General features: G+C 40.6%; 1 protein-coding gene across 5 annotated transcripts in view; it reads left to right on the top strand.

The window, feature by feature from the left end:
* The first annotated feature begins 1,327 nt into the window (after positions 1–1,327).
* Positions 1,328–10,655, top strand: part of B3galt1 (beta-1,3-galactosyltransferase 1) — a 548,045-nt gene continuing 538,717 nt past the window's right edge. For 4 of the 5 annotated variants that reach the window (XM_029536529.1, XM_029536527.1, XM_029536535.1 and 1 more), the window contains exon 1: positions 1,328–1,634. The gene's annotated coding sequence lies outside the window, so the exon portion shown is untranslated. Of the gene's footprint in view, positions 1,640–10,655 lie in introns of all 5 variants that reach the window. The other variant, XM_029536530.1, reaches the window with a different exon arrangement.

Below are 10,655 nucleotides of genomic sequence, written 5' to 3' on the forward strand. Positions count from 1 at the left end.
TCTCTCTCTCTCTCTTCCTTATTCTTCACCCTCCCTGACTCTCTCCCTCCCTCTCTTCCTTTCTAAAAAGGTAAATGAAGAAATGAGTGGTGTTGATTGCAAAAACAATCGAGCCCCTTAATAACTAGCAAAATGAATAACAGCATAGAAATAAAAAGGACCACACTGTGTTTCAAGTCATTTTACTAGAAAATGATGTAGCTATGGTTTTTTTTGTTTGTTTGTTTTTTGTTTTTTGAACACTCACAAAAAGCATTTTGAGGTGACTTTTACTATCTGCATTGGAGAACAAGGATCAAGCCTTTGTGTAAACATTTTTAATTTGGTTTTCCTTGTTTCTAGAAATTAAGTGTGGAAGCTTTTAAGTAGTCCTCTGGGCTGTTTTGATGGCGATTTTGGCATAACTGCACTGGAAAATTAAAATACTCTACAAGGAAGGATTATTAGCGTTTGAGGGAAAGATTAGGACAGGCAAGAACGGTTTCTGTTTTCGTTTCCTGTCAGACAATGTCACTTAATGCTCAGTCACATTCACACAGGAACTCTTAAAGCAAAACATCTTGGATCAGTTAGACTTGATGCTGCCCATAAGAGTAAATAAAACCAACGTGCAAGAGCTAGGTAATTAACTAGCATGCTTAAACTGTTACTGTCTGGTTTCCTTTGGTTTTTTTTGGTCATTTTCCCGTGGTGGTTGTTCTGCGGGGTTGACGTTTATATGGAGAGCAAACAAGAAAGGTCCACTCTGCAAGGAACTTTGAAAACGTTCCTCAATGTATCTCCTTCCTAGCCTGGGCACCTCTAGGCCGATCACTAGTGGAGGTACCACTTTTCAACTGCCAAACCTAGAAGGACGGGGGCGCTGTCTGGTGACTTTGCTTGCTTCCGTCAAGGCGGCGACCACCTCCAGGGATTCACTCTCCAGTAGTGCCGCTTCTACTCGGGTCCCTAAACCTCTGCATAGTGATGCCAGGACACTGAACCTCGGTGCCAAGGCTCTGGGGACAGTTAACCGGAGTGTCGGGTCACGCCAAGATGCTGTTCGCGGGTAGACAGAAAGCGCCCGGGGCCCACAATGGGCCGGGTTTCTTCCCCGTGTCTTGGGCTCCGGGGCCCGAGTCCCCCACCCGTCGCCCCAGCCCTGCCTCCCCCTCCATCCCACACCCCAGCAGCATCCTCTCCCGGAAACAAGCCTGCTGAGCAAAGGCGGAGGCAAACCTTGGGCCTTCCGCTCTGATTGGTCTCCCCCCGCCGCGCGGGGCGAGGCGGCGATTGGCTGCCGGGCGTTGTCAGTCGCCGAGGCCAGAGCCGTCGCCGGGGAAGCGCAACCCGGCTCCGGTGCTTCGGCTGCCGCCGCGGCTGCTCGGCTGGTGCAGCTGAGCGAGCCCGCGCGGGCGCCACCGCCGCCTCCGCCGCCGTCCACCGCGCGCTGCCAGCACCGCGGGGCTTGCAGGAGGCCGCCGGGAGGGGCGGGCGCGCGAGCTGAGCACGAGGAGGCGGAGGCGGGGGAGAAGTGATGCTGGCGCCAGGGATCCGGGCAGCGGCAGCGGAGAATAAGCATCTTCGGGACCCCAGCTGCAGCGTCCCCGTGGCCCGCCGGCCAGCAGAACGGCTAGAGACGGCGCGTCCCGCGGGTAAGGTGCGGCTCTCCAGACCGCTTTGTAATCTTGGGGTGCTTACAAGCGCCCAGTGGCCGGAGCATCCGGACAAGGATGTTTGGGACCTAGACAGCGAGTTCTGCTGCCTGGCAAGGCTGATGCTCGCGCCGGTGCGGCTTCAGCTCCTTCCTTCTGGCTTAGGCAGTGACAGACTTTGACAGCGCGTGGATGGCATTGTGTGTGTGAGAGAGTGGGTATGTGTGCGCGCGCGCACACGCACGAGGTTTGGGGCACTTTGAAAGGAGAGGAGTAGGTCCCCTTTATGTGGACTGATGTCCTTCAAGGATCCGGGCTGGAATGGAATGAACAGGATGTTTTGAGCGCGCTGGGAGGGAGAACTCGGTGCATTGAAAAGTCTCCTCTGGCACAGAAGGAGCCCGGCAAATTGAACTTTATTGCCTTAATGAAAAGGAGCCCTTGGGTCTAGCGCGCTAGGGGAGAAGCGCATTCACCCAGGCTCCCTAAAGTCTCACTTTATGCCAGGGACTTTGGAGCAGAAAGTACTGGTTGATCTGCCTTGCTGAAGCAAAGAGAAGTTGATAAGGGGCGAGGGCCAGAGGCTAGACTTGGGGACTGGCCACTTATAGGTGGCAGAAACCCTGCGTGGGAGGCTCAGTTCACTTTTCAGGGGCGCAGATTCCAGAGGATTTCGCCTTTGGGCTCAGGTGGTCGCAAACTGGACAAATGGGCAGAGGTGGAGTGGTGCTAGTGTGGGCATTGGAGGAATGTCTTGGAGCAGGCACTTCCTCCCTCGAAGCCTTGACAGGTGTGTCATGGTGTTTGGAACTGGTGTGTCCTGGGACAGATACTGGGAGAGCGGCTGCGCAGTCAGAAACTTCAAGCCTGCTGGGGTCTAGGCTACCAGACTTGGAACACGCTAATTTAAAGGGAGCCAGGCTTTTATACCCAGCTTCTTCCAGGACATATGCTGATTTTTGTTTTTGTTCTTTTATTTTCTCACACGTTCCGTATTGTAAAGCCATTTCAAGTTCCGCGTACCCTGCAACCCTTTCCGCAGAAGACAATTATGCTCTGCTATTTCTGGGTAGTGCTCTCAGGCTGAGCCCAGATCTCGCTGCTCAGGACAGTGATTCCCCCATCCCTGTTCAGGACGCACGAACTTAATGTTAGAGACTTTTCTCTAGGATCTCTCCTTTTGAAACTTCGTGAAATATTTCAGCACCAAGGCACTTTCCCCTCTCAGGCTCAGACTGGGAAAGACTGACTGGAGATGGGATTGCAGGAAGCTGTTGAGGTGGGGAGGGCAGCTCCCCTGGCTGGCAGGGTTGGGAAAACCAAAAACTGGCTCAACACCGGGATCTGGAGCTTGAACTGCCTACACCACTTTCCCTGTTTGAAGCTTGGGTTATCCTTTAAAATGGGGGGAATCTGTTGTCCGACTACTGGACAAATTTCATAGAACACAACAACAACAACAACAACAACAACAACAACAACAACAACAACTGCTAGACTCAGAAACAGCTTTGCTTGGGCTCATTTCTGGTTTGCTTGAACAGTGAAAACGAAAGTATGGCACCCCAGAGGAATAGTGTGGGCAGCAAGGAGGGAGCTGTTCAAAAGCCCATCTTTGTAGTTTGCAAAGCCTAACTACGTTATTCTAAAAAGAGATGAGCAACTTCTCATAAAGTGGCAGTGATGTTGATTTTATTTCTGAAGCTTTATTAGAAATTGCTACTGAATATTTGTTTTTGACATTCATGACTTCTGGCTCCAAAGCCTCTTTTTCTGATATATTTAAGGTGTGTGTTGTTAGATTTGTATTCAAGATTCACCTGCCTCCAGGTGATTATTTTTAAAAAAATTATAACTACTTGTAAATTATTGCAACATTCAGGACTTTATGGATGTTATTAACATTCCAAATGGTTGTTTTTGGTTTGTGGAAATTTTTTTTTTTACTCAAATCTGTGGGCTGACAAAAACATGCCTTTGTCCCTGATTGCTTAGTATGAAGGTACTAAGTTTAAAATGTGGTACACATTATTGATAAATAATTCCAAAGAAACTTAAATCCAAAGCAATTAAGCAATAGCATCCAATATTAAAGATGGAACTTCTTGGAAGAATCGCATTAATAAAGCACTTTTCATGTTGTTATCAAGTAACTTCTAAGTAATATATATATATATATATATATATATATATATATGTAATAAGTAATATATATATAAGAGTAAGTTACAAGTCTTCGAGTAGACTAATATACTTATTTTATGATGGCCTTTTAAAGTGGTGTTTCTACTTTGAAAAAGAATTCCTTTTGGAGAAATAAATTTTATGAACAATGAGAGTAAATATATTAAAGCTCAGAGAGTGATGCGCATGTCCATAAATTAGAATAAAAGTAGAAGCATGCTTATGTGCAAGCACTGTGACACTGGCCATAAGTGTAGGGAGGAGGAGACAGCACCTTTTGTTGGTAGCAATGGGTGGAGTAGCTGCTAGTTTCTATGAGCAATTCATGTTCTTCCACGTCTTCAAATTTACTTCAATTATGGCATGCTTTGCTTCAAGGAAGCCTATGAGCTTAGCCTGCCTTGTATTCTAGACAAATTTTACTAACTCCACTAAAGGTCAAGTTGTCAAATCTCCAAGCCACCAAATTCTCTCTTGGACATCTACCAAATTTTAATTTTAGCGTTTACTGATTAATTCTTCTAAAAAGGTCACGGTTTGTATGACAAACAGTGTAATAGGTCCTCATTAACTTATGAAACAGAGCATGTATGTTAAATAATCAAAATAAGAATGTATTCATAAAATGTGATCAAAGGAATTATCTTGTAGAAAATTCTTTTTCTGGGGGGGGGATGAAGTCATTCTTTTTCTAAAACTAAGAATTTTAGCAGAGTTGCAAATCCCAACCAGTAGTGAATCAGAAAGTTATTTTTATCCTATCATTGTTTGACTATCCTTATCTCTTTCCATGCATGCATGTTTGCTTGTGTGTGCTACACACACACACACACACACACACACACACACACACACACACATGAGCACAAGAGCCAGGAGAAATGTGACTGCAACACATTTGAAACAAATTTACAAACCCATTTTGTATGATAAATATTATTCATTTGGCAATATTGTCAACCCTTTTAGTAATTTGTTATTGATTATGATGCCAGCTTAGTCAAGTAAATTTTAGTAAATTGTACTTTGTTCCTACTATGTGGGTGAATGTTGTTGCAGGTGTTAGCACTTTATCATGGCATAAAGACCGAGACAACTGCCATTCTGTGCTATTTCAGATAAATAGATCATGATGAAAAACAACAAAGGAAACTTGTATATTGATCTTTTACCAACATGTATTTTCTACACCCTTACTCAGTCTTTTTCCATTTAGTTACCTCTTACACCAACACACACTGATTCATGCATCCTTCTTAAGGACTTGAATTAGTGTTGAGTAGGCCTAACCCCAGGCTTTCGAGTCTTGAAGCTCTGTATGGGGCCCCCCAAGAGCATGCACTGGCCTTGAGCGAAAATGGAGCCACCAAGACAATCAATTAATGGAAGGACAAGCAATCTATCCCTTAAAATGTTTAATTCAATCAGGCATGCTGGCACATACTTGTAACCTTAGCCTTCCTTCAGGAAGCTGAGGCAGGAGGACTGTGAACCTTAGCTCAAAAAAAAAAAAAAAAATATTGTGAATTAACCCAGAATATGTTTCAGAGGAATTAACATGTGAAACATTTGACTGTTAGTATAATTAACTTATATCAATAGTCTTTAAAGGGTATTGACTACCCAAATTCAACTTACATATAAAACGTTTTCCAAGGGGATTGAGTGATTTGGTAATGGATTCAAAGGCATAATTTTAATGAAGAAATTCTTCTTCTTTGTTGATCACGACAAATCAATGGCCCTGGATTGGGATGTGTTTGTGTGTGTGTGTGTGTGTGTATGTCAATGTTGCCATTAAAATTATTATCGGTAAAAGGCTTACGGTTTGATTTTCTGTTAATAAATGCCAAAACAACTGGAAACCTTCCAGGAAAGTTTGTCTTTAGTTAGTTAAAAATTAGGTTGCTTATCTAGTCAGTTCAACTACAAATAAAATTTGGCATAAATGTGTGTGTGTGTGTGTATTTATGTAATTATAATTCCAATTTCACTTTCTGTGTGCTTCCTTCTGTCCCATTATTTTTCGAATGTTTAGCTTATATCTAAAATAACCATTATTATTTGCCCCATATGAACAGTGTACCCCGCTTAATTTGAGAAAAAACTAGTTGGTAAATAATGTATTCATATTAGAGCACAGGGAAGATTATGCTCTCAAGAAGCTGTGCTGCATAAAAAGAGACTGCCAGTGTGCTCTGCAGCCCTACCTAGCATGATGGGAAATTGGTATAAGATGTATAGTGCTAACAGTTATTTCTCAATGTCTTTTCATCATCCAAGAAAACATTCTGACCTGTAGTGATCTAGCTAGCCTCGGTTTACGAGATATGGAAAGCCTTCTGATATTACCTTATTAGTAGTTCACTCTCTAGAGCCAAAAATATGTAAGCACCACACTCTTAGCATCCCTGCTTCTAATGCCATCACCCTTCCTTTCTTTCCCAAATGCAAATTTTAGAAAACCAGTGTTTTTAAAGCAAAAGAAAGTCAGTTCAAGTTTATATACAGCACAACCAAGCTCATGGCGAAGCGGTTTGATAGGAGCTAAACAGTCATCAAATGTTTTAAAGTGAGAAACACAGGGATCCTTAATCTAAGGAACCGTGAGTCTCCTCTGTGAAGAAGGATGCATTTTACTTAAAGTCAGTAAAAGTGGAGCTAGGTTTAGGGGAACCAGTGTTTGAAACAGTTTATCAGCCTATACATTTACTCTGAAGGTTACTATTTTGTAAAATAGCCAGGAAAAGAGAAATGACAGCATCTACTAATTTATACATATAGTATCTTAATATATCTTAATTAAAAACGTAATATTACATTGGTTAATACTATGGTAGAAACAAAATATGAGATAAATTGTGATGCATTTAGAGATGTCATGTAAGATTTATTGGGTTTTACATAGTTTGTAATTAAATATTTGTAACTATAGCAGTTCTTGTATCTACAGAATATAGATATATATGAACTCTAATGTATAGATTCATAGTATCTTCTGTACATGCTATAATCTCTAAACCAAAATTGTTTCCTTTCTGAAGTCTCTGAAATTCAGTTATTGGTAGATGAATTTCAGGGACCCTGAGAAATCCCCAAATTGTTGGCAAGCGTTTATTGGTTTTGTTCTTAAATGTTTTAGAGTAAGGCCATTATGGCAGATAAACGTTTAAAAGCTACTAACCTGTTAATTTTATAAAATGAGAACATTAACAGAAATTCATCAAACATACCACAAAACAAAAATTCCTAGCAGAGGGCGGATCACATGAACCAATGATGAAGGGATTTTAAAGAATTAGTGCCTGCCTTTTCATCACAAAACACCCTGCGCAGAGAAATGAAGAGTAGAATAATTGTCATAAAAGACTAATTTCTAGCTGAAGAGATGGCTTATAAGTTATATATACTGTATTTCATACTGAATTCTCATTAGCTTTTGCTTTGACTGCCAGTATTTCCCTGGCATGTATAAATGACCCAAAAGTTGACTCAGTTCCCCATGAACCTAGACTTTCAGGCAACTTTCCCTCTGCCCTAGACTCAGGAAGGACAAATACCAGAGGCAGAGTTTCTTACTATGCAGTCATGTGTAAGTTTCAGTAGTATTAGACAGGAAAGAACATGCTAAATATATACAGGTATGCTGTGGGTTCATGACTACTGTGCATGAATGACACTTAGGCTTGCCCTTTCATCAGCAGTCAGTGAACAAATATGTAGTGTTGACCATTACCACAGAGCTCATGTCTAGAAAATGGAAGCAACAATAATTACTTGAATAGTTCAATATCTGAGTATATACATGGGTCAAATATAAGTATTAAGTGTTCATTTCTCTGGATGAATACAGCTATCTAATGACAAAGGAGACAGCAGCTAACAAACAATGGACTGCATCTTTAAAACCATTTTTAGTAACTATTTTGGCCTAATTTCCTAATGATAACCTTTTAGTTTTGAAGCTTGCTGACTAAAGTACAAAATAGGCCAATCCTGAAATTACTTGTTGAGCTAAAAATAGTTATTTCTGTCTTATGGGATGCTGCATTTTACCTCTGATGTACTTCTTCCTCCAGATGACCTCTCCTCTTCTTTTCCCTCCTTCTCCTCTCCTTTGACCCACCCTCCCTATCCCTCTCCCCTGGTATACATACGTACACACACACACATACATACATACATACATACATACATACATACATACACATGCAGACGTATACTTCAGCTCTTATATGTTAAATGTTTCAGTTATTCAACAATGTGAAATTTTCTTCTTGGTATGTCATATGAAGCCAATATCAGAGGACATTAAAACTGAAAACTTGACTAAAGGACATTTGCAGTAAATGTAAGTAAACATATGGGTGCTTATGTGCATATATGCTCAAGTGGAATTATATAGCGTCATTATTCCATTAATTACAAAGTGCATCATGAAGTTTACAGAGATTCTGAGATTCAGCAAAGACTGAAGAGGTAGCTAAGTGGTTGAGCACTTGCTGTTTGGCATGTTAGTTGCTTAAATCCCAAGGGCACCAACATTATTATCTATCTAGAATATCAAGTTGATTTAATTTGCAAGTGAGTTCAAATACAAATCACACTGAGGAGTTAACCTGTCAGCTCATCAATAATATCACAGATTATAACAATTTCTCCACCCATTCCCAGACACGAACAGACAGACAAACAAACATGGAGGAAGGAATAAAGACCACAGACAAAAACTCGAGAGCGAAACACACCATTTTATAATAATTACAAATAATTACAAGTCTGTGCCAAACTAAAAATGTCATCAATATCGAGCTACAGGAAATGGGAAGTGGGCTGATTACCTGAGACGACGTATGACGATAGAGCATTCTAAATTAGAGCACGCAAAGTGAATAGTTAGCCTAAAACGTTCTGAAACTGAGTGACTTATGTATAATTATACATCAATTAAATAGGATATATTAATATGCACAAATTACTAATGATGACTTAACATCCAGCCTTATAGAGGTTGCTTGTGTTTTCTGGAAGGTTCTTCAATGGTATAGTCCTTAGTTCCCATTTATCCTCCTCCAGTGGACTGAAAGGTATTTAAAGAGTGTGTGAGATTCATGCCACTATTCACTTTGGGAACATTGAACGTAATTAAGCACAGTGAGCAGCGTTATCATCAAAGACTTTAAAATGCCACAATAGCAAGTGTGTGCAGAAAACACTTTCATAATTTACAAACAAAATCCCCCCAAAGCATTTATGTCCTATTGATAAAACCGTAGGTAAAATTCTGGTGAGACACTTCTGAAACTCACCAAAACGCCTAAGTTCTTAAATGAATGTTGTTTTGTTGATAAAGGGTGATCAAAAATGACAACGGAGGGGCAGAGTGCAGAGACTCCTGAACTTCTGATAAGGTTGTCTGTGCACTGATGTTTATACATTTTCTTTAGATTTTATCAGAAATCACTCACGACTACCTCTGGGAATAGGAGGCATGAAAGGGGATATAAAATTTGTAGCTTACAGAATCAAAAGCAACAGAGAGGAACCGAATGGTTGCCGAGCTCTTAGGAGAAACTGATTAGGTCTTTTCCGGGTCCTGTCACCAGTACTAGGAATCAGCATCAATTTCTTTCAGTCTTCCTTTGCTTCCAACGAGGTCAGGGTACATACTGATGTCGGATGTCTTGGTCAGGCGGCATCTTGAGTTTTTAGCCCCTGATAACCATATTTTAAGGAAAAACAGAAGATTGTTAGTAACAGTCACTGTGTATATGAAGAGCCTTAAAAACTCACTTTGTTACAGTAACAGAATGTCATTTATATGTACTACATTTGAATTAACTGGAGACAACACAGTGTCATTAAAGGACCCTTTGAGAAATATGGACACAGAAATAATTCATTTATCCAATCAAGGGGAGATGAGTCAAGTGTGTGTCATACGTTTTAGTTTTAACTGGTATTCCTAGCATTATTTTGAAAGATTAGCAATTACATTAGGTTTCACTTGTGAAATAAAAATATGCAAAATATATTATGAAGGAGTATCTTACATTACATATGTATATATGCAAGCTTAGATAAGATGCTAGCATTTATTATTTTGAAGAGGTAATTGTGGATATTATAGTTTTATGTATTAGAAAAGGGGCCCCACCCACTCAGTGGACAAAGGGAAGGGAGGGGGGTAACCGGGAGGAGGGGGTAACCGGGAGAAGGGCAGTGAGTGGGAGATAAAGTGAATAAGTAAAAAATGAAATTAAATTAAAAAGGAAAGCCTTTCATAGGAATTGGCACTACACTATAATTGACTGTTTCATTCCTATTGATAATAAATTAGAAATCCTTAGAAAAGCAAATCGTACTGGGGATTTGTGTCAGCAGTAAACCAGTTACTTAGAAGGTTCCATGTCTGGCGGGAAGATGCGAGTCATCCTGACATAAGCGTAGAGCAATTCGCCTTTCTTCAGCCTTTGTGTTCTCAGAAGAGTGAGTGATGTTTACTGATACGGAGGCTTTTACTTCTGGCTTTCTAACCAAGTTCTTATCCTTTCCACCTCCTACAATAACAGGAAGTAATACTTGCCCCAACCACCTTAGCATCTACAACCCAAGTCAAACATTGACTTGTAAATTAAGCATGGTACTTCTTCAGAAATAGCCAATGCTTATACAAGACCTAACTTTTGAAATGTTTTCTCTGTTTTTCTGTACTGATATCACATTTCATACATGACTTGTTTCTTTTCTTTTCTTTTCTTTTCTTTTCTTTTCTTTTCTTTTCTTTTCTTTTCTTTTCTTTTCTTTTCTTTCTCTTTCTTTCTTTTTCTTTCTTTC

The sequence above is a fragment of the Mus pahari genome, chromosome 3 (assembly GCF_900095145.1).
Source record: "Mus pahari chromosome 3, PAHARI_EIJ_v1.1, whole genome shotgun sequence".
Classification (NCBI taxonomy): Eukaryota; Metazoa; Chordata; class Mammalia; order Rodentia; family Muridae; genus Mus; species Mus pahari.